This window comes from Scyliorhinus torazame, chromosome X (assembly GCF_047496885.1).
Source record: "Scyliorhinus torazame isolate Kashiwa2021f chromosome X, sScyTor2.1, whole genome shotgun sequence".
Classification (NCBI taxonomy): Eukaryota; Metazoa; Chordata; class Chondrichthyes; order Carcharhiniformes; family Scyliorhinidae; genus Scyliorhinus; species Scyliorhinus torazame.
In genome coordinates, this window is record NC_092738.1 from 4,579,066 (window position 1) to 4,600,180 (window position 21,115).

Below are 21,115 nucleotides of genomic sequence, written 5' to 3' on the forward strand. Positions count from 1 at the left end.
TGTGCAGAGAGATCTGGGTGTGCTAGTGCATGAGTCGCAGAAAGTTGGTTTTCAGGTGAAACAGGTGATTAAGAAGGCAAATGGAATTTTGTCCTTCATTGCTAGAGGGATGGAGTTTAAGACTAGGGAGGTTATGCTGCAATTGTATAAGGTGTTAGTGAGGCCACACCTGGAGTATTGTGTTCAATTTTGGTCTCCTTACTTGAGAAAGGACATACTGGCACTGGAGGGTGTGCAGAGGAGATTCACTAGGTTAATCCCAGAGCTGAAGGGGTTGGATTACGAGGAGAGGTTGATAGACTGGGACTGTACTCATTGTAATTTAGAAGGATGAGGGGGGATCTTATAGAAACATATAAGATGATGAAGGGAATAGATAGGATAGATGCGGGCAGGTTATTTCCACTGGTGGGTGAAAGCAGAACTAGGGGGCATAGCCTCAAAATAAGGGGGAAGTAGATTTAGGACTGAGTTTAGGAGGAACTTCTTCACCCAAAGGGTTGTGAATCTATGGAATTCCTTGCCCAGTGAAGCAGTAGAGGCTCCTTCATTAAATGTTTTTAAGATAAAGATAGATAGTTTTTTGAAGAATAAAGGGATTAAGGGTTATGGTGTTCGGGCCGGAAAGTGGAGCTGAGTCCACAAAAGATCAGCCACGATCTCATTGAATGGTGGAGCAGGCTCGAGGGGCCAGATGGCCGACTCCTGCTCCTAGTTCTTATCTTCTTGCCGTTGCAGATTTGTAGTTCTACCTTTGCCACTACACTGCCCTCTGGAGACAACTCTCATTTCCCCACTGCACCCTCGACATTGCAACGCTGTCTATAGCCAAAAGGGGTTTACCTGGGGCTCCTGGTATTAACCCATTTAAAGTGTGGGTGATTTCACAGCACCGAACTCAAGGTATGGAAGTTTATTATTTTTGGGAGATGGGGAAAGAATGCAGAAACATCTCAACTGGACTGCCCGATGCCTCCAATGTACTGCCCAATGCCTACAATGTACTGCCCAGTGCCTACAATGTAATGCCCGGTGCCTACAATGTAATGCCCGGTGCCTACAATGTACTGCCCGGTGCCTACAATGTACTGCCCGGTGCCTACAATGTACTGCCCGGTGCCTACAATGTACTGCCCGGTGCCTACAATGTACTGCCCAATGCCTACAATGTACTGCCCGGTACCTACAATGTACTGCCCAATGCCTACAATGTACTGCCCGGTACCTACAATGTACTGCCCAATGCCTACAATGTACAGCCCGGTACCTACAATGTACTGCCCAATGCCTACAATGTACTGCCCAATGCCTACAATGTACTGCCCGGTGCCTACAATGTACTGCCCAATGCCTACAATGTACTGCCCGGTGCCTACAATGTACTGCCCGGTGCCTACAATGTACTGCCCGATACCTACAATGTACTGCCCGGTGCCCACAATGTACTGCCCAATGCCTACAATGTACTGCCCGGTGCCTACAATGTACTGCCCGGTGCCTACAATGTACTGCCCGGTGCCTACAATGTACTGCCCGGTGCCTACAATGTACTGCCCAATGCCTACAATGTACTGTCCGGTGCCTACAATGTACTGCCCTGTGCCTACAATGTACTGTCCGGTGCCTACAATGTACTGTCCGGTGCCTACAATGTACTGCCCAATGCCTACAATGTGCTGCCCAATGCCTACAATGTACTGCCCGGTGCCTACAATGTACTGCCCGGTGCCTACAATGTACTGCCCGGTGCCTACAATGTGCTGCCCGGTGCCTACAATGTACTGCCCGGTGCCTACAATGTGCTGCCCGGTGCCTACAATGTACTGCCCGGTGCCTACAATGTACTGCCCGGTGCCTACAATGTACTGCCCGGTGCCTACAATGTGCTGCCCGGTGCCTACAATGTACTGCCCGGTGCCTACAATGTACTGCCCGGTGCCTACAATGTACTGCCCGGTGCCTACAATGTACTGCCCGGTGCCTACAATGTACTGCCCGGTGCCTACAATGTGCTGCCCAATGCCTACAATGTACTGCCCGGTGCCTACAATGTACTGCCCGGTGCCTACAATGTACTGCCCAATGCCTACAATGTACTGCCCGGTGCCTACAATGTGCTGCCCAATGCCTACAATGTACTGCCCAATGCCTACAATGTACTGCCCGGTGCCTACAATGTACTGCCCGGTGCCTACAATGTACTGTCCGGTGCCTACAATGTACTGCCCGGTGCCTACAATGTGCTGCCCAATGCCTACAATGTACTGCCCAGTGCCTACAATGTACTGCCCTGTGCCTACAATGTACTGCCCGGTGCCTACAATGTACTGCCCAATGCCTACAATGTACTGCCCAATGCCTACAATGTACTGCCCGGTGCCTACAATGTACTGCCCAATGCCAACAATGTACTGCCCAATGCCTACAATATACTGCCCGGTGCCTACAATGTACTGCCCGGTGCCTACAATGTACTGCCCGGTGCCTACAATGTACTGCACAATGCCTACAATATACTGCCCGGTGCCTACAATGTACTGCCCAATGCCTACAATGTACTGCCCAATGCCAACAATGTGCTGCCCAATGCCTACAATGTACTGCCCAATGCCTACAATGTACTGCCCAATGCCTACAATGTACTGCCCAATGCCTACAATGTACTGCCCAATGCCTACAATGTACTGCCCAATGCCTACAATGTACTGCCCAATGCCTACAATATACTGCCCGGTGCCTACAATGTACTGCCCAATGCCTACAATGTACTGCCCAATGCCTACAATGTACTGCCCAATGCCAACAATGTGCTGCCCAATGCCTACAATGTACTGCCCAATGCCTACAATGTACTGGCCAATGCCGACAATGTACTGCCCAATGCCTACAATGTACTGCCCAATGCCTACAATGTACTGCCCAATGCCTACAATATACTGCCCAATGCCTATAATGTACTGCCCAATGCCTACAATGTACTGCCCAATGCCTACAATGTACTGCCCAATGCCTACAATGTACTGCCCGGTGCCTACAATGTACTGCCCAATGCCTACAATGTACTGCCCGGTGCCTACAATGTACTGCCCGGTGCCTACAATGTACTGCCCGGTGCCTACAATGTACTGCCCGGTGCCTACAATGTGCTGCCCAATGCCTACAATGTACTGCCCGGTGCCTACAATGTACTGCCCGGTGCCTACAATGTACTGCCCGATGCCTACAATGTACTGCCCGGTGCCTACAATGTGCTGCCCAATGCCTACAATGTACTGCCCAATGCCTACAATGTACTGCCCGGTGCCTACAATGTACTGCCCGGTGCCTACAATGTACTGTCCGGTGCCTACAATGTACTGCCCGGTGCCTACAATGTGCTGCCCAATGCCTACAATGTACTGCCCAGTGCCTACAATGTACTGCCCTGTGCCTACAATGTACTGCCCGGTGCCTACAATGTACTGCCCAATGCCTACAATGTACTGCCCAATGCCTACAATGTACTGCCCGGTGCCTACAATGTACTGCCCAATGCCAACAATGTACTGCCCAATGCCTACAATATACTGCCCGGTGCCTACAATGTACTGCCCGGTGCCTACAATGTACTGCCCGGTGCCTACAATGTACTGCCCAATGCCTACAATATACTGCCCGGTGCCTACAATGTACTGCCCAATGCCTACAATGTACTGCCCAATGCCAACAATGTGCTGCCCAATGCCTACAATGTACTGCCCAATGCCTACAATGTACTGCCCAATGCCTACAATGTACTGCCCAATGCCTACAATGTACTGCCCAATGCCTACAATGTACTGCCCGGTGCCTACAATGTACTGCCCAATGCCTACAATGTACTGCCCAATGCCTACAATGTACTGCCCAATGCCTACAATGTACTGCCCAATGCCAACAATGTGCTGCCCAATGCCTACAATGTACTGCCCAATGCCTACAATGTACTGGCCAATGCCTACAATGTACTGCCCAATGCCTACAATGTACTGCCCAATGCCTACAATGTACTGCCCAATGCCTACAATATACTGCCCAATGCCTATAATGTACTGCCCAATGCCTACAATGTACTGCCCAATGCCTACAATGTACTGCCCAATGCCTACAATGTACTGCCCAATGCCTACAATGTACTGCCCGGTGCCTACAGTGTGCTGCCCAATGCCTACAATGTACTGCCCAGTGCTTACAATGTACTGCCCGGTGCCTACAATGTACTGCCCGGTGCCGACAATGTACTGTCCAATGCCTACAATGTACTGCCCGGTGCCTACAATGTGCTGTCCAATGCCTACAATGTACTGCCCGGTGCCTACAATGTACGGCCCAATGCCTACAATGTACTGCCCAATGCCTACAATGTACTGCCCGGTACCTGCAATGTACTGCCCGGTACCTGCAATGTACTGCCCGGTGCCTACAATGTACTGCCCGGTGCCTACAATGTACTGCCCGGTACCTACAATGTACTGCCCGGTGCCTACAATGTACTGCCCGGTGCCTACAATGTACTGCCCGGTGCCTACAATGTATGCCCGATGCCTACAATGTACTGCCCAATGCCTACAATCTACTGCCCGGTGCCTACAATGTACTGCCCGGTGCCTACAATGTACTGCCCGGTGCCTACAATGTACTGCCCGGTGCCTACAATGTGCTGCCCAATGCCTACAATGTACTGCCCAATGCCTACAATGTACTGCCCAATGCCTACAATGTACAGCCCGGTACCTACAATGTACTGCCCAATGCCTACAATGTACTGCCCGGTGCCTACAAAGTACTGCCCGGTGCCTACAATGTACTGCCCGGTGCCTACAATGTACTGCCCGGTGCCTACAATGTACTGCCCGGTGCCTACAATGTACTGCCCAATGCCTACAATGTACTGCCCGATACCTACAATGTACTGCCCAATGCCTACAATGTACAGCCCGGTACCTACAATGTACTGCCCAATGCCTACAATGTACTGCCCGGTGCCTACAATGTACTGCCCGGTGCCTACAATGTACTGCCCGGTGCCTACAATGTACTGCCCGGTGCCTACAATGTACTGCCCGGTGCCTACAATGTACTGCCCGGTGCCTACAATGTACTGCCCAATGCCTACAATGTACAGCCCGGTACCTACAATGTACTGCCCAATGCCTACAATGTACTGCCCGGTGCCTACAAAGTACTGCCCGGTGCCTACAATGTACTGCCCGGTGCCTACAATGTACTGCCCGGTGCCTACAATGTACTGCCCGGTGCCTACAATGTACTGCCCAATGCCTACAATGTACTGCCCGGTACCTACAATGTACTGCCCAATGCCTACAATGTACAGCTCGGTACCTACAATGTACTGCCCAATGCCTACAATGTACTGCCCGGTGCCTACAAAGTACTGCCCAATGCCTACAATGTACTGCCCGGTGCCTACAATGTACTGCCCGGTGCCTACAATGTACTGCCCGGTGCCTACAAAGTACTGCCCGGTGCCTACAAAGTACTGCCCGGTGCCTACAAAGTACTGCCCGGTGCCTACAATGTACTGCCCGGTGCCTACAATGTACTGCCCGGTGCCTACAATGTACTGCCCAATGCCTACAATGTACTGCCCGGTGCCTACAATGTACTGCCCGGTGCCTACAATGTACTGCCCAATGCCTACAATGTACTGCCCGGTGCCTACAATGTACTGCCCGGTGCCTACAATGTACTGCCCGGTGCCTACAATGTACTGCCCGGTGCCTACAAAGTACTGCCCGGTGCCTACAATGTACTGCCCGGTGCCTACAATGTACTGCCCGGTGCCTACAATGTACTGCCCAATGCCTACAATGTACTGCCCGGTGCCTACAATGTACTGCCCGGTGCCTACAATGTACTGCCCAATGCCTACAATGTACTGCCCGGTGCCTACAATGTACTGGCCAATGCCTACAATGTACTGCCCGGTGCCTACAATGTACTGCCCGGTGCCTACAATGTACTGCCCGGTGCCTACAATGTACTGTCCGGTGCCTACAATGTACTGCCCAATGCCTCCAATGTACTGCCCGGTGCCTACAATGTACTGCCCGGTGCCTACAATGTACTGCCCGGTGCCTACAATGTACTGCCCATTGCCTACAATGTACTGCCCGGTGCCTACAATGTACTGCCCGGTGGCTACAATGTACTGCCCAATGCCTACAATGTACTGCCCGGTGCCTACAATGTACTGCCCAATGCCTACAATGTACTGCCCGGTGCCTACAATGTACTGCCCGGTGCCTACAATGTACTGCCCGGTGCCTACAATGTACTGGCCGGTGCCTACAATGTACTGCCCGGTGCCTACAATGTGCTGCCCGGTGCCTACAATGTGCTGCCCGGTGCCTACAATGTGCTGCCCGGTGCCTACAATGTGCTGCCCGGTGCCTACAATGTACTGCTCGGTGCCTACAATGTACTGCCCGGTGCCTACAATGTACTTCCCGGTGCCTACAATGTACTGCCCGGTGCCTACAATGTACTGCCCGGTGCCTACAATGTACTTCCCAATGCCTACAATGTACTGCCCGGTGCCTACAATGTACTGCCCGGTGCCTACAATGTACTGCCCAATGCCTACAATGTACTGCCCAATGCCTACAATGTACTGCCCGGTGCCTACAATGTACAGCCCGGTGCCTACAATGTACAGCCCGGTGCCTACAATGTACTGCCCAATGCCTACAATGTACTGCCCGGTGCCTACAATGTACTGCCCGGTGCCTACAATGTACTGCCCGGTACCTGCAATGTACTGCCCAATGCCTACAATGTACTGCCCGGTGCCTACAATGTACTGCCCGATGCCTACAATGTACTGCCCAATGCCTACAATGTACTGCCCGGTGCCTACAATGTACTGCCCGGTGCCTACAATGTACTGCCCGGTGCCTACAATGTGCTGCCCAATGCCTACAGTGTACTGCCCAATGCGTACAATGTACTGCCCAATGCCTACAATGTACTGCCCGGTGCCTACAATGTACTGCCCCGTGCCTACAATGTACTGCCCAATGCCTACAATGTACTGCCCGGTACCTACAATGTACTGCCCAATGCCTACAATGTACAGCCCGGTGCCTACAATGTACTGCCCGGTGCCTACAATGTACTGCCCGGTGCCTACATTGTACTGCCCAATGCCTACAATGTACTGCCCGGTGCCTACAATGTACTGCCCGGTGCCTACAATGTACTGCCCGGTGCCTACAATGTACTGCCCAATGCCTACAATGTACTGCCCGGTGCCTACAATGTACTGCCCGGTGCCTACAATGTACTGCCCGGTACCTACAATGTACAGCCCGGTGCCTACAATGTACTGCCCGGTGCCTACAATGTACTGCCCAATGCCTACAATGTACTACCCGGTGCCTACAATGTACTGCCCGGTGCCGACAATGTACTGCCCGGTGCCTACAATGTACAGCCCGGTGCCTACAATGTACAGCCCGGTGCCTACAATGTGCTGCCCAATGCCTACAATGTGCTGCCCAATGCCTACAATGTGCTGCCCGGTGCCTACAATGTACTGCCCAATGTCTACAATGTACAGCCCAATGCCTACAATGTACTGCCCAATGCCTACAATGTACAGCCCAATGCCTACAATGTACTGCCCGGTGCCTACAATGTACTGCCCGGTGCCTACAATGTACTGCCCGATGCCTACAATGTACTGCCCGGTGCCTACAATGTACTGCCCAATGCCTACAATGTACTGCCCAATGCCTACAATCTACTGCCCGGTGCCTACAATCTACTGTCCGGTGCCTACAATGTACTGCCCAATGCCTACAATGTACTGTCCAATGCCTACAATTTACTGCCCGGTGCCTACAATGTACTGCCCGGTGCCTACAATGTACTGCCCAATGCCTACAATGTACTGCCCAATGCCTACAATGTACTGCCCGGTGCCTACAATGTACTGCCCGGTGCCTACAATGTACTGCCCGGTGCCTACAATGTGCTGCCCAATGCCTACAATGTACTGCCCAATGCCTACAATGTACTGCCCGGTGCCTACAATGTGCTGCCCAATACCTACAATGTACTGCCCGGTGCCTACAATGTACTGCCCGGTGCCTACAATGTACTGTCCAGTGCCTACAATGTACTGCCCGGTGCCTACAATGTGCTGCCCAATGCCTACAATGTACTGCCCAATGCCTACAATGTACTGCCCGGTGCCTACAATGTGCTGCCCAAGGCCTACAATATACTGCCCGGTGCCTACAATGTACTGCCCGGTGCCTACAATGTACTGCCCGGTGCCTACAATGTACTGTCCAATGCCTACAATGTACTGCCCAATGCCTACAATGTGCTGCCCAATGCCTTCAATGTACTGCCCAATGCCTACAATGTACTGCCCAATGCCTACAATGTACTGCCCAATGCCTACAATATACTGCCCAATGCCTACAATGTACTGCCCAATGCCTACAATGTGCTGCCCAATGCCTTCAATGTACTGCCCGGTGCCTACAATGTACTGCCCGGTGTCTACAATGTACTGCCCAATGCCTACAATGTACTGCCCAATGCCTACAATGTACTGCCCGGTGCCTACAATGTACTGTCCAATGCCTACAATGTACTGCCCAATGCCTACAATGTGCTGCCCAATGCCTTCAATGTACTGCCCAATGCCTACAATGTACTGCCCAATGCCTACAATGTACTGCCCAATGCCTACAATATACTGCCCAATGCCTACAATGTACTGCCCAATGCCTACAATGTGCTGCCCAATGCCTTCAATGTACTGCCCGGTGCCTACAATGTACTGCCCGGTGTCTACAATGTACTGCCCAATGCCTACAATGTACTGCCCAATGCCTACAATGTACTGCCCAATGCCTACAATGTACTGCCCAATGCCTACAATGTACTGCCAGGTCCCTACAATGTGCTGCCCAATGCCTACAATGTACTGCCCGGTGCCTACAATGTACTGCCCGGTGCCTACAATGTACTGCCCAATGCCTACAATGTACTGCCCGGTACCTACAATGTACTGCCCGGTGCCTACAATGTACTGCCCAATGCCTACAATGTACTGCCCGGTACCTGCAATGTACTGCCCGGTACCTACAATGTACTGCCCGGTGCCTACAATGTACTGCCCGGTGCCTACAATGTACTGCCCGATGCCTACAATGTACTGCCCGGTGCCTACAATGTACTGCCCGGTGCCTACAATGTACTGCCCGGTGCCTACAATGTACTGCCCGGTGCCTACAATGTACTGCCCGGTGCCTACAATGTACTGCCCGGTGCCTACAATGTACTGCCCGGTGCCTACAATGTGCTGCCCAATGCCTACAATGTACTGCCCAATGCCTACAATGTACTGCCCAATGCCTACAATGTACTGCCCGGTGCCTCCAATGTACTGCCCAATGCCTACAATGTACTGCCCAATGCCTACAATGTACTGCCCAATGCCTACAATGTACTGCCCGGTGCCTACAATGTACTGCCCAATGCCTACAATGTACTGCCCGGTACCTACAATGTTCTGCCCAATGCCTACAATGTACAGCCCGGTACCTACAATGTACTGTCCAATGCCTACAATGTACCTCCCGGTGCCTACAATGTACTGCCCGGTGCCTGCAATGTACTGCCCGGTGCCTACAATGTACTGCCCAATGCCTACAATGTACTGCCCGGTGGCCTACAATGTACTGCCCAATGCCTACAATGTACTGCCCTGTGCCTACAATGTACTGCCCGGTGCCTACAATGTGCTGCCCAATGCCTACAATGTACTGCCCGGTGCCTACAATGTACTGCCCGGTGCCTACAATGTACTGCCCGGTGCCTACAATGTACTGCCCAATGCCTACAACGTACTGCCCGGTGCCTACAATGTACTGCCCGGTGCCTACAATGTACTGCCCAATGCCTACAATGTACTGCCCAATGCCTACAATGTACTGCCCGGTGCCTACAATGTACTGCCCGGTGCCTACAATGTACTTTCCGGTGCCTACAATGTACTGCCCAATGCCTACAATGTACAGCCCGGTACCTACAATGTACTGCCCAATGCCTACATTGTACTGCCCGGTGCCTACAATGTACTGCCCAATGCCTACAATGTACAGCCCGGTACCTACAATGTACTGCCCGGTGCCTACAATGTACTGCCCGGTGCCTACAATGTACTGCCCAATGACTACAATGTACTACCCGGTGCCTACAATGTGCTGCCCGGTGCCTACAATGTGCTGCCCAATGCCTACAATGTACTGCCCAATGCCTACAATGTACTGTCCGGTGCCTACAATGTACTGCCCGGTGCCTACAATGTACTGCCCGGTGCCTACAAAGTACTGCCCGGTGCCTACAATGTACTGCCCGGTGCCTACAATGTACTGCCCGGTGCCTACAATGTACTGCCCGGTGCCTACAATGTACTGCCCACTGCCTACAATGTACTGCCCGGTGCCTACAATGTACTGCCCGGTGCCTACAATGTACTGCCCGGTGCCTACAATGTACTGCCGAATGCCTACAATGTACTGCCCGGTGCCTACAATGTACTGTCCGATGCCTACAATGTACTGCCCGGTGCCTACAATGTACTGCCCGGTGCCTACAATGTACTGCCCGGTGCCTACAATGTACTGTCCGGTGCCTACAATGTACTGCCCAATGCCTCCAATGTACTGCCCGGTGCCTACAATGTACTGCCCGGTGCCTACAATGTACTGCCCGGTGCCTACAATGTACTGCCCATTGCCTACAATGTACTGCCCGGTGCCTACAATGTACTGCCCGGTGCCTACAATGTACTGCCCGGTGCCTACAATGTGCTGCCCAATGCCTCCAATGTACTGCCCGGTGCCTACAATGTACTGCCCAATGCCTCCAATGTACTGCCCGGTGCCTACAATGTACTGCCCAATGCCTCCAATGTACTGCCCGGTGCCTACAATGTACTGCCCGGTGCCTACAATGTACTGCCCGGTGCCTACAATGTGCTGCCCAATGCCTCCAATGTACTGTCCGGTGCCTACAATGTACTGCCCAATGCCTCCAATGTACTGCCCGGTGCCTACAATGTACTGCCCGGTGCCTACAATGTACTGCCCGGTGCCTACAATGTACTGCCCATTGCCTACAATGTACTGCCCGGTGCCTACAATGTACTGCCCGGTGGCTACAATGTACTGCCCAATGCCTACAATGTACTGCCCGGTGCCTACAATGTACTGCCCAATGCCTACAATGTACTGCCCGGTGCCTACAATGTACTGCCCGGTGCCTACAATGTACTGCCCGGTGCCTACAATGTACTGGCCGGTGCCTACAATGTACTGCCCGGTGCCTACAATGTGCTGCCCGGTGCCTACAATGTGCTGCCCGGTGCCTACAATGTGCTGCCCGGTGCCTACAATGTGCTGCCCGGTGCCTACAATGTACTGCTCGGTGCCTACAATGTACTGCCCGGTGCCTACAATGTACTTCCCGGTGCCTACAATGTACTGCCCGGTGCCTACAATGTACTGCCCGGTGCCTACAATGTACTTCCCAATGCCTACAATGTACTGCCCGGTGCCTACAATGTACTGCCCGGTGCCTACAATGTACTGCCCAATGCCTACAATGTACTGCCCAATGCCTACAATGTACTGCCCGGTGCCTACAATGTACAGCCCGGTGCCTACAATGTACTGCCCAATGCCTACAATGTACTGCCCGGTGCCTACAATGTACTGCCCGGTGCCTACAATGTACTGCCCGGTACCTGCAATGTACTGCCCAATGCCTACAATGTACTGCCCGGTACCTGCAATGTACTGCCCGGTGCCTACAATGTACTGCCCGGTGCCTACAATGTACTGCCCGATGCCTACAATGTACTGCCCAATGCCTACAATGTACTGCCCGGTGCCTACAATGTACTGCCCGGTGCCTACAATGTACTGCCCGGTGCCTACAATGTGCTGCCCAATGCCTACAGTGTACTGCCCAATGCGTACAATGTACTGCCCAATGCCTACAATGTACTGCCCGGTGCCTACAATGTACTGCCCCGTGCCTACAATGTACTGCCCAATGCCTACAATGTACTGCCCGGTACCTACAATGTACTGCCCAATGCCTACAATGTACAGCCCGGTGCCTACAATGTACTGCCCGGTGCCTACAATGTACTGCCCGGTGCCTACATTGTACTGCCCAATGCCTACAATGTACTGCCCGGTGCCTACAATGTACTGCCCGGTGCCTACAATGTACTGCCCGGTGCCTACAATGTACTGCCCAATGCCTACAATGTACTGCCCGGTGCCTACAATGTACTGCCCGGTGCCTACAATGTACTGCCCGGTACCTACAATGTACAGCCCGGTGCCTACAATGTACTGCCCGGTGCCTACAATGTACTGCCCAATGCCTACAATGTACTACCCGGTGCCTACAATGTACTGCCCGGTGCCGACAATGTACTGCCCGGTGCCTACAATGTACAGCCCGGTGCCTACAATGTACAGCCCGGTGCCTACAATGTGCTGCCCAATGCCTACAATGTGCTGCCCAATGCCTACAATGTGCTGCCCGGTGCCTACAATGTACTGCCCAATGTCTACAATGTACAGCCCAATGCCTACAATGTACTGCCCAATGCCTACAATGTACAGCCCAATGCCTACAATGTACTGCCCGGTGCCTACAATGTACTGCCCGGTGCCTACAATGTACTGCCCGATGCCTACAATGTACTGCCCGGTGCCTACAATGTACTGCCCAATGCCTACAATGTACTGCCCAATGCCTACAATCTACTGCCCGGTGCCTACAATCTACTGTCCGGTGCCTACAATGTACTGCCCAATGCCTACAATGTACTGTCCAATGCCTACAATTTACTGCCCGGTGCCTACAATGTACTGCCCGGTGCCTACAATGTACTGCCCAATGCCTACAATGTACTGCCCAATGCCTACAATGTACTGCCCGGTGCCTACAATGTACTGCCCGGTGCCTACAATGTACTGCCCGGTGCCTACAATGTGCTGCCCAATGCCTACAATGTACTGCCCAATGCCTACAATGTACTGCCCGGTGCCTACAATGTGCTGCCCAATACCTACAATGTACTGCCCGGTGCCTACAATGTACTGCCCGGTGCCTACAATGTACTGTCCAGTGCCTACAATGTACTGCCCGGTGCCTACAATGTGCTGCCCAATGCCTACAATGTACTGCCCAATGCCTACAATGTACTGCCCGGTGCCTACAATGTGCTGCCCAAGGCCTACAATATACTGCCCGGTGCCTACAATGTACTGCCCGGTGCCTACAATGTACTGCCCGGTGCCTACAATGTACTGTCCAATGCCTACAATGTACTGCCCAATGCCTACAATGTGCTGCCCAATGCCTTCAATGTACTGCCCAATGCCTACAATGTACTGCCCAATGCCTACAATGTACTGCCCAATGCCTACAATATACTGCCCAATGCCTACAATGTACTGCCCAATGCCTACAATGTGCTGCCCAATGCCTTCAATGTACTGCCCGGTGCCTACAATGTACTGCCCGGTGTCTACAATGTACTGCCCAATGCCTACAATGTACTGCCCAATGCCTACAATGTACTGCCCGGTGCCTACAATGTACTGTCCAATGCCTACAATGTACTGCCCAATGCCTACAATGTGCTGCCCAATGCCTTCAATGTACTGCCCAATGCCTACAATGTACTGCCCAATGCCTACAATGTACTGCCCAATGCCTACAATATACTGCCCAATGCCTACAATGTACTGCCCAATGCCTACAATGTGCTGCCCAATGCCTTCAATGTACTGCCCGGTGCCTACAATGTACTGCCCGGTGTCTACAATGTACTGCCCAATGCCTACAATGTACTGCCCAATGCCTACAATGTACTGCCCAATGCCTACAATGTACTGCCCAATGCCTACAATGTACTGCCCGGTCCCTACAATGTGCTGCCCAATGCCTACAATGTACTGCCCGGTGCCTACAATGTACTGCCCGGTGCCTACAATGTACTGCCCAATGCCTACAATGTACTGCCCGGTACCTACAATGTACTGCCCGGTGCCTACAATGTACTGCCCAATGCCTACAATGTACTGCCCGGTACCTGCAATGTACTGCCCGGTACCTACAATGTACTGCCCGGTGCCTACAATGTACTGCCCGGTGCCTACAATGTACTGCCCGATGCCTACAATGTACTGCCCGGTGCCTACAATGTACTGCCCGGTGCCTACAATGTACTGCCCGGTGCCTACAATGTACTGCCCGGTGCCTACAATGTACTGCCCGGTGCCTACAATGTGCTGCCCAATGCCTACAATGTACTGCCCAATGCCTACAATGTACTGCCCAATGCCTACAATGTACTGCCCGGTGCCTCCAATGTACTGCCCAATGCCTACAATGTACTGCCCAATGCCTACAATGTACTGCCCAATGCCTACAATGTACTGCCCGGTGCCTACAATGTACTGCCCAATGCCTACAATGTACTGCCCGGTACCTACAATGTTCTGCCCAATGCCTACAATGTACAGCCCGGTACCTACAATGTACTGTCCAATGCCTACAATGTACCTCCCGGTGCCTACAATGTACTGCCCGGTGCCTGCAATGTACTGCCCGGTGCCTACAATGTACTGCCCAATGCCTACAATGTACTGCCCGGTGGCCTACAATGTACTGCCCAATGCCTACAATGTACTGCCCTGTGCCTACAATGTACTGCCCGGTGCCTACAATGTGCTGCCCAATGCCTACAATGTACTGCCCGGTGCCTACAATGTACTGCCCGGTGCCTACAATGTACTGCCCGGTGCCTACAATGTACTGCCCAATGCCTACAACGTACTGCCCGGTGCCTACAATGTACTGCCCGGTGCCTACAATGTACTGCCCAATGCCTACAATGTACTGCCCAATGCCTACAATGTACTGCCCGGTGCCTACAATGTACTGCCCGGTGCCTACAATGTACTTTCCGGTGCCTACAATGTACTGCCCAATGCCTACAATGTACAGCCCGGTACCTACAATGTACTGCCCAATGCCTACATTGTACTGCCCGGTGCCTACAATGTACTGCCCGGTGCCTACAATGTGCTGCCCAATGCCTACAATGTACAGCCCGGTACCTACAATGTACTGCCCGGTGCCTACAATGTACTGCCCGGTGCCTACAATGTACTGCCCAATGACTACAATGTACTACCCGGTGCCTACAATGTGCTGCCCGGTGCCTACAATGTGCTGCCCGGTGCCTACAATGTACTGCCCGGTGCCTACAATGTACTGCCCAATGCCTACAATGTACTGCCCAATGCCTACAATGTACTGTCCGGTGCCTACAATGTACTGCCCGGTGCCTACAATGTACTGCCCGGTGCCTACAATGTACTGCCCGGTGCCTACAATGTACTGCCCGGTGCCTACAATGTACTGCCCACTGCCTACAATGTACTGCCCGGTGCCTACAATGTACTGCCCGGTGCCTACAATGTACTGCCGAATGCCTACAATGTACTGCCCGGTGCCTACAATGTACTGTCCGATGCCTACAATGTACTGCCCGGTGCCTACAATGTACTGCCCGGTGCCTACAATGTACTGCCCGGTGCCTACAATGTACTGTCCGGTGCCTACAATGTACTGCCCAATGCCTCCAATGTACTGCCCGGTGCCTACAATGTACTGCCCGGTGCCTACAATGTACTGCCCGGTGCCTACAATGTACTGCCCATTGCCTACAATGTACTGCCCGGTGCCTACAATGTACTGCCCGGTGGCTACAATGTACTGCCCAATGCCTACAATGTACTGCCCGGTGCCTACAATGTACTGCCCAATGCCTACAATGTACTGCCCGGTGCCTACAATGTACTGCCCGGTGCCTACAATGTACTGCCCGGTGCCTACAATGTACTGGCCGGTGCCTACAATGTGCTGCCCGGTGCCTACAATGTGCTGCCCGGTGCCTACAATGTGCTGCCCGGTGCCTACAATGTACTGCCCGGTGCCTACAATGTACTGCCCGGTGCCTACAATGTACTGCCCGGTGCCTACAATGTACTGCCCGGTGCCTACAATGTACTGCCCGGTGCCTACAATGTACTGCCCGGTGCCTACAATGTACTGCCCGGTGCCTACAATGTACTGCCCGGTGCCTACAAAGTACTGCCCGGTGCCTACAATGTACTGCCCGGTGCCTACAATGTACTGCCCGGTGCCTACAATGTACTGCCCGGTGCCTACAATGTACTGCCCAATGCCTACAATGTACTGCCCGGTGCCTACAATGTACTGCCCGGTGCCTACAATGTACTGCCCAATGCCTACAATGTACTGCCCGGTGCCTACAATGTACTACCCAATGCCTACAATGTACTGCCCGGTGCCTATAATGTACTGCCCGGTGCCTACAATGTACTGCCCGGTGCCTACAATGTACTGTCCGGTGCCTACAATGTACTGCCCAATGCCTCCAATGTACTGCCCGGTGCCTACAATGTACTGCCCGGTGCCTACAATGTACTGCCCGGTGCCTACAATGTACTGCCCATTGCCTACAATGTACTGCCCGGTGCCTACAATGTACTGCCCGGTGGCTACAATGTACTGCCCAATGCCTACAATGTACTGCCCGGTGCCTACAATGTACTGCCCAATGCCTACAATGTACTGCCCGGTGCCTACAATGTACTGCCCGGTGCCTACAATGTACTGCCCGGTGCCTACAATGTACTGGCCGGTGCCTACAATGTACTGCCCGGTGCCTACAATGTACTGCCCGGTGCCTACAACGTGCTGCCCGGTGCCTACAATGTGCTGCCCGGTGCCTACAATGTGCTGCCCGGTGCCTACAATGTACTGCCCGGTGCCTACAATGTACTGCCCGGTGCCTACAATGTACTGCCCGGTGCCAACAATGTACTGCCCGGTGCCTACAATGTACTGCCCGGTGCCTACAATGTACTGCCCGGTGCCTACAATGTACTGCCCAATGCCTACAATGTACTGCCCGGTGCCTACAATGTACTGCCCGGTGCCTACAATGTACTGCCCAATGCCTACAATGTACTGCCCAATGCCTACAATGTACTGCCCAATGCCTACAATGTACTGCCCGGTGCCTACAATGTACAGCCCGGTGCCTACAATGTACTGCCCAATGCCTACAATGTACTGCCCGGTACCTACAATGTACTGCCCGGTGCCTACAATGTACTGCCCGGTGCCTACAATGCACTGTATAGTGCCTACAATGTACTGCCCGGTGCCTACAATGTACTGCCCGATGCCTACAATGTACTGCCCAATGCCTACAATGTACTGCCCGGTGCCTACAATGTACTGCCCAATGCCTACAATGTACTGCCCAATGCCTACAATGTACTGCCCAATGCCTACAATGTACTGCCCGGTGCCTACAATGTACAGCCCGGTGCCTACAATGTACTGCCCAATGCCTACAATGTACTGCCCGGTACCTACAATGTACTGCCCGGTGCCTACAATGTACTGCCCAATGCCTACAATGTACTGCCCGGTACCTGCAATGTACTGCCCGGTGCCTACAATGTACTGCCCGGTGCCTACAATGTACTGCCCGATGCCTACAATGTACTGCCCAATGCCTACAATGTACTGCCCGGTGCCTACAATGTACTGCCCGGTGCCTACAATGTACTGCCCGGTGCCTACAATGTACTGCCCGGTGCCTACAATGTACTGCCCGGTGCCTACAATGTGCTGCCCAATGCCTACAGTGTACTGCCCAATGCGTACAATGTACTGCCCAATGCCTACAATGTACTGCCCGGTGCCTACAATGTACTGCCCGGTGCCTACAATGTACTGCCCAATGCCTACAATGTACTGCCCGGTACCTACAATGTACTGCCCAATGCCTACAATGTACAGCCCGGTACCTACAATGTACTGTCCAATGCCTACAATGTACTGCCCGGTGCCTACAATGTACTGCCCGGTGCCTACAATGTACTGCCCGGTGCCTACATTGTACTGCCCAATGCCTACAATGTACTGCCCGGTGCCTACAATGTACTGCCCGGTGCCTACAATGTACTGCCCGGTGCCTACAATGTACTGTCCAATGCCTACAATGTACTGCCCGGTGCCTACAATGTACTGCCCGGTGCCTACAATGTACTGCCCGGTGCCTACAATGTACTGCCCAATGCCTACAATGTACTGCCCGGTGCCTACAATGTACTGCCCGGTGCCTACAATGTACTGCCCGGTGCCTATAATGTACTGCCCGGTACCTACAATGTACAGCCCGGTGCCTACAATGTACTGCCCGGTGCCTACAATGTACTGCCCAATGCCTACAATGTACTACCCGGTGCCTACAATGTACTGCCCGGTGCCGACAATGTACTGCCCGGTGCCTACAATGTACAGCCCGGTGCCTACAATGTACTGTCCAATGCCTACATTGTACTGCCCAATGCCTACAATGTACTGCCCGGTGCCTACAATGTACTGCCCGGTGCCTACAATGTACTGCCCGGTACCTACAATGTACTGTCCAATGCCTACAATGTACTGCCCGGTGCCTACAATGTACTGCCCGGTGCCTACAATGTACTGCCCGGTGCCTACAATGTACTGCCCAATGCCTACAATGTACTGCCCGGTGCCTACAATGTACTGCCCGGTGCCTACAATGTACTGCCCGGTGCCTACAATGTACTGCCCGGTACCTACAATGTACAGCCCGGTGCCTACAATGTACTGCCCGGTGCCTACAATGTACTGCCCAATGCCTACAATGTACTACCCGGTGCCTACAATGTACTGCCCGGTGCCGACAATGTACTGCCCGGTGCCTACAATGTACAGCCCGGTGCCTACAATGTACAGCCCGGTGCCTACAATGTGCTGCCCAATGCCTACAATGTGCTGCCCAATGCCTACAATGTGCTGCCCGGTGCCTACAATGTACTGCCCAATGTCTACAATGTACAGCCCAATGCCGACAATGTACTGCCCAATGCCTACAATGTACAGCCCAATGCCTACAATGTACTGCCCGGTGCCTACAATGTACTGCCCGGTGCCTACAATGTACTGCCCGATGCCTACAATGTACTGCCCGATGCCTACAATGTACTGCCCGATGCCTACAATGTACTGCCCGGTGCCTACAATATACTGCCCAATGCCTACAATGTACTGCCCAATGCCTACAATGTACTGCCCGGTGCCTACAATCTACTGTCCGGTGCCTACAATCTACTGTCCGGTGCCTACAATGTACTGCCCAATGCCTACAATGTACTGTCCAATGCCTACAATTTACTGCCCGGTGCCTACAATGTACTGCCCGGTGCCTACAATGTACTGCCCAATGCCTACAATGTACTGCCCAATGCCTACAATGTACTGCCCGGTGCCTACAATGTACTGCCCGGTGCCTACAATGTACTGCCCGGTGCCTACAATGTGCTGCCCAATGCCTACAATGTACTGCCCAATGCCTACAATGTACTGCCCGGTGCCTACAATGTACTGCCCGGTGCCTACAATGTACTGCCCGGTGCCTACAATGTACTGTCCAGTGCCTACAATGTACTGCCCGGTGCCTACAATGTGCTGCCCAATGCCTACAATGTACTGCCCAATGCCTACAATGTACTGCCCGGTGCCTACAATGTGCTGCCCAAGGCCTACAATATACTGCCCGGTGCCTACAATGTACTGCCCGGTGCCTACAATGTACTGTCCAATGCCTACAATGTACTGCCCAATGCCTACAATGTGCTGCCCAATGCCTTCAATGTACTGCCCAATGCCTACAATGTACTGCCCAATGCCTACAATGTGCTGCCCGGTGCCTACAATGTACTGCCCGGTGCCTACAATGTACTGCCCGGTGCCTACAATGTACTGCCCGGTGCCTACAATGTACTGCCCGGTGCCAACAATGTACTGCCCGGTGCCTACAATGTACTGCCCGGTGCCTACAATGTACTGCCCGGTGCCTACAATGTACTGCCCAATGTCTACAATGTACTGCCCGGTGCCTACAATGTACTGCCCAATGCCTACAATGTACTGCCCAATGCCTACAATGTACTGCCCAATGCCTACAATGTACTGCCCGGTGCCTACAATGTACAGCCCGGTGCCTACAATGTACTGCCCAATGCCTACAATGTACTGCCCGGTACCTACAATGTACTGCCCGGTGCCTACAATGTACTGCCCGGTGCCTACAATGCACTGTATAGTGCCTACAATGTACTGCCCGGTGCCTACAATGTGTTGCCCAATGCCTACAATGTACTGCCCAATGCCTACAATGTACTGCCCGGAGCCTACAATGTGCTGCCCAAGGCCTACAATATACTGCCCGGTGCCTACAATGTACTGCCCGGTGCCTACAATGTACTGCCCGGTGCCTACAATGTACTGTCCAATGCCTACAATGTACTGCCCAATGCCTACAATGTGCTGCCCAATGCCTTCAATGTACTGCCCAATGCCTACAATGTACTGCCCAATGCCTACAATGTACTGCCCAATGCCTACAATATACTGCCCAATGCCTACAATGTACTGCCCAATGCCTACAATGTGCTGCCCAATGCCTTCAATGTACTGCCCGGTGCCTACAATGTACTGCCCGGTGCCTACAATGTACTGCCCAATGCCTACAATGTACTGCCCAATGCCTACAATGTACTGCCCAATGCCTACAATGTACTGCCCAATGCCTACAATGTACTGCCCGGTGCCTACAATGTGCTGCCCAATGCCTACAATGTACTGCCCGGTACCTACAATGTACTGCCACGTGCCTACAATGTACTGCCCAATGCCTACAATGTACTGCCCGGTGCCTACAATGTACTGCCCGGTGCCTACAATGTACTGGCCGGTGCCTACAATGTACTGCCCGGTGCCTACAATGTGCTGCCCGGTGCCTACAATGTGCTGCCCGGTGCCTACAATGTACTGCCCGGTGCCTACAATGTACTTCCCGGTGCCTACAATGTACTGCCCGGTGCCT

The 21,115-nt window shown here is 53.0% G+C and overlaps 1 protein-coding gene across 2 annotated transcripts in view; it reads right to left on the reverse strand.

Moving 5' to 3' along the window:
* The window catches only part of LOC140405381 (unconventional myosin-Ib-like), a 276,153-nt gene that overhangs the window by 81,899 nt on the left and 173,139 nt on the right, over positions 1-21,115 (reverse strand). The window lies entirely within an intron of this gene.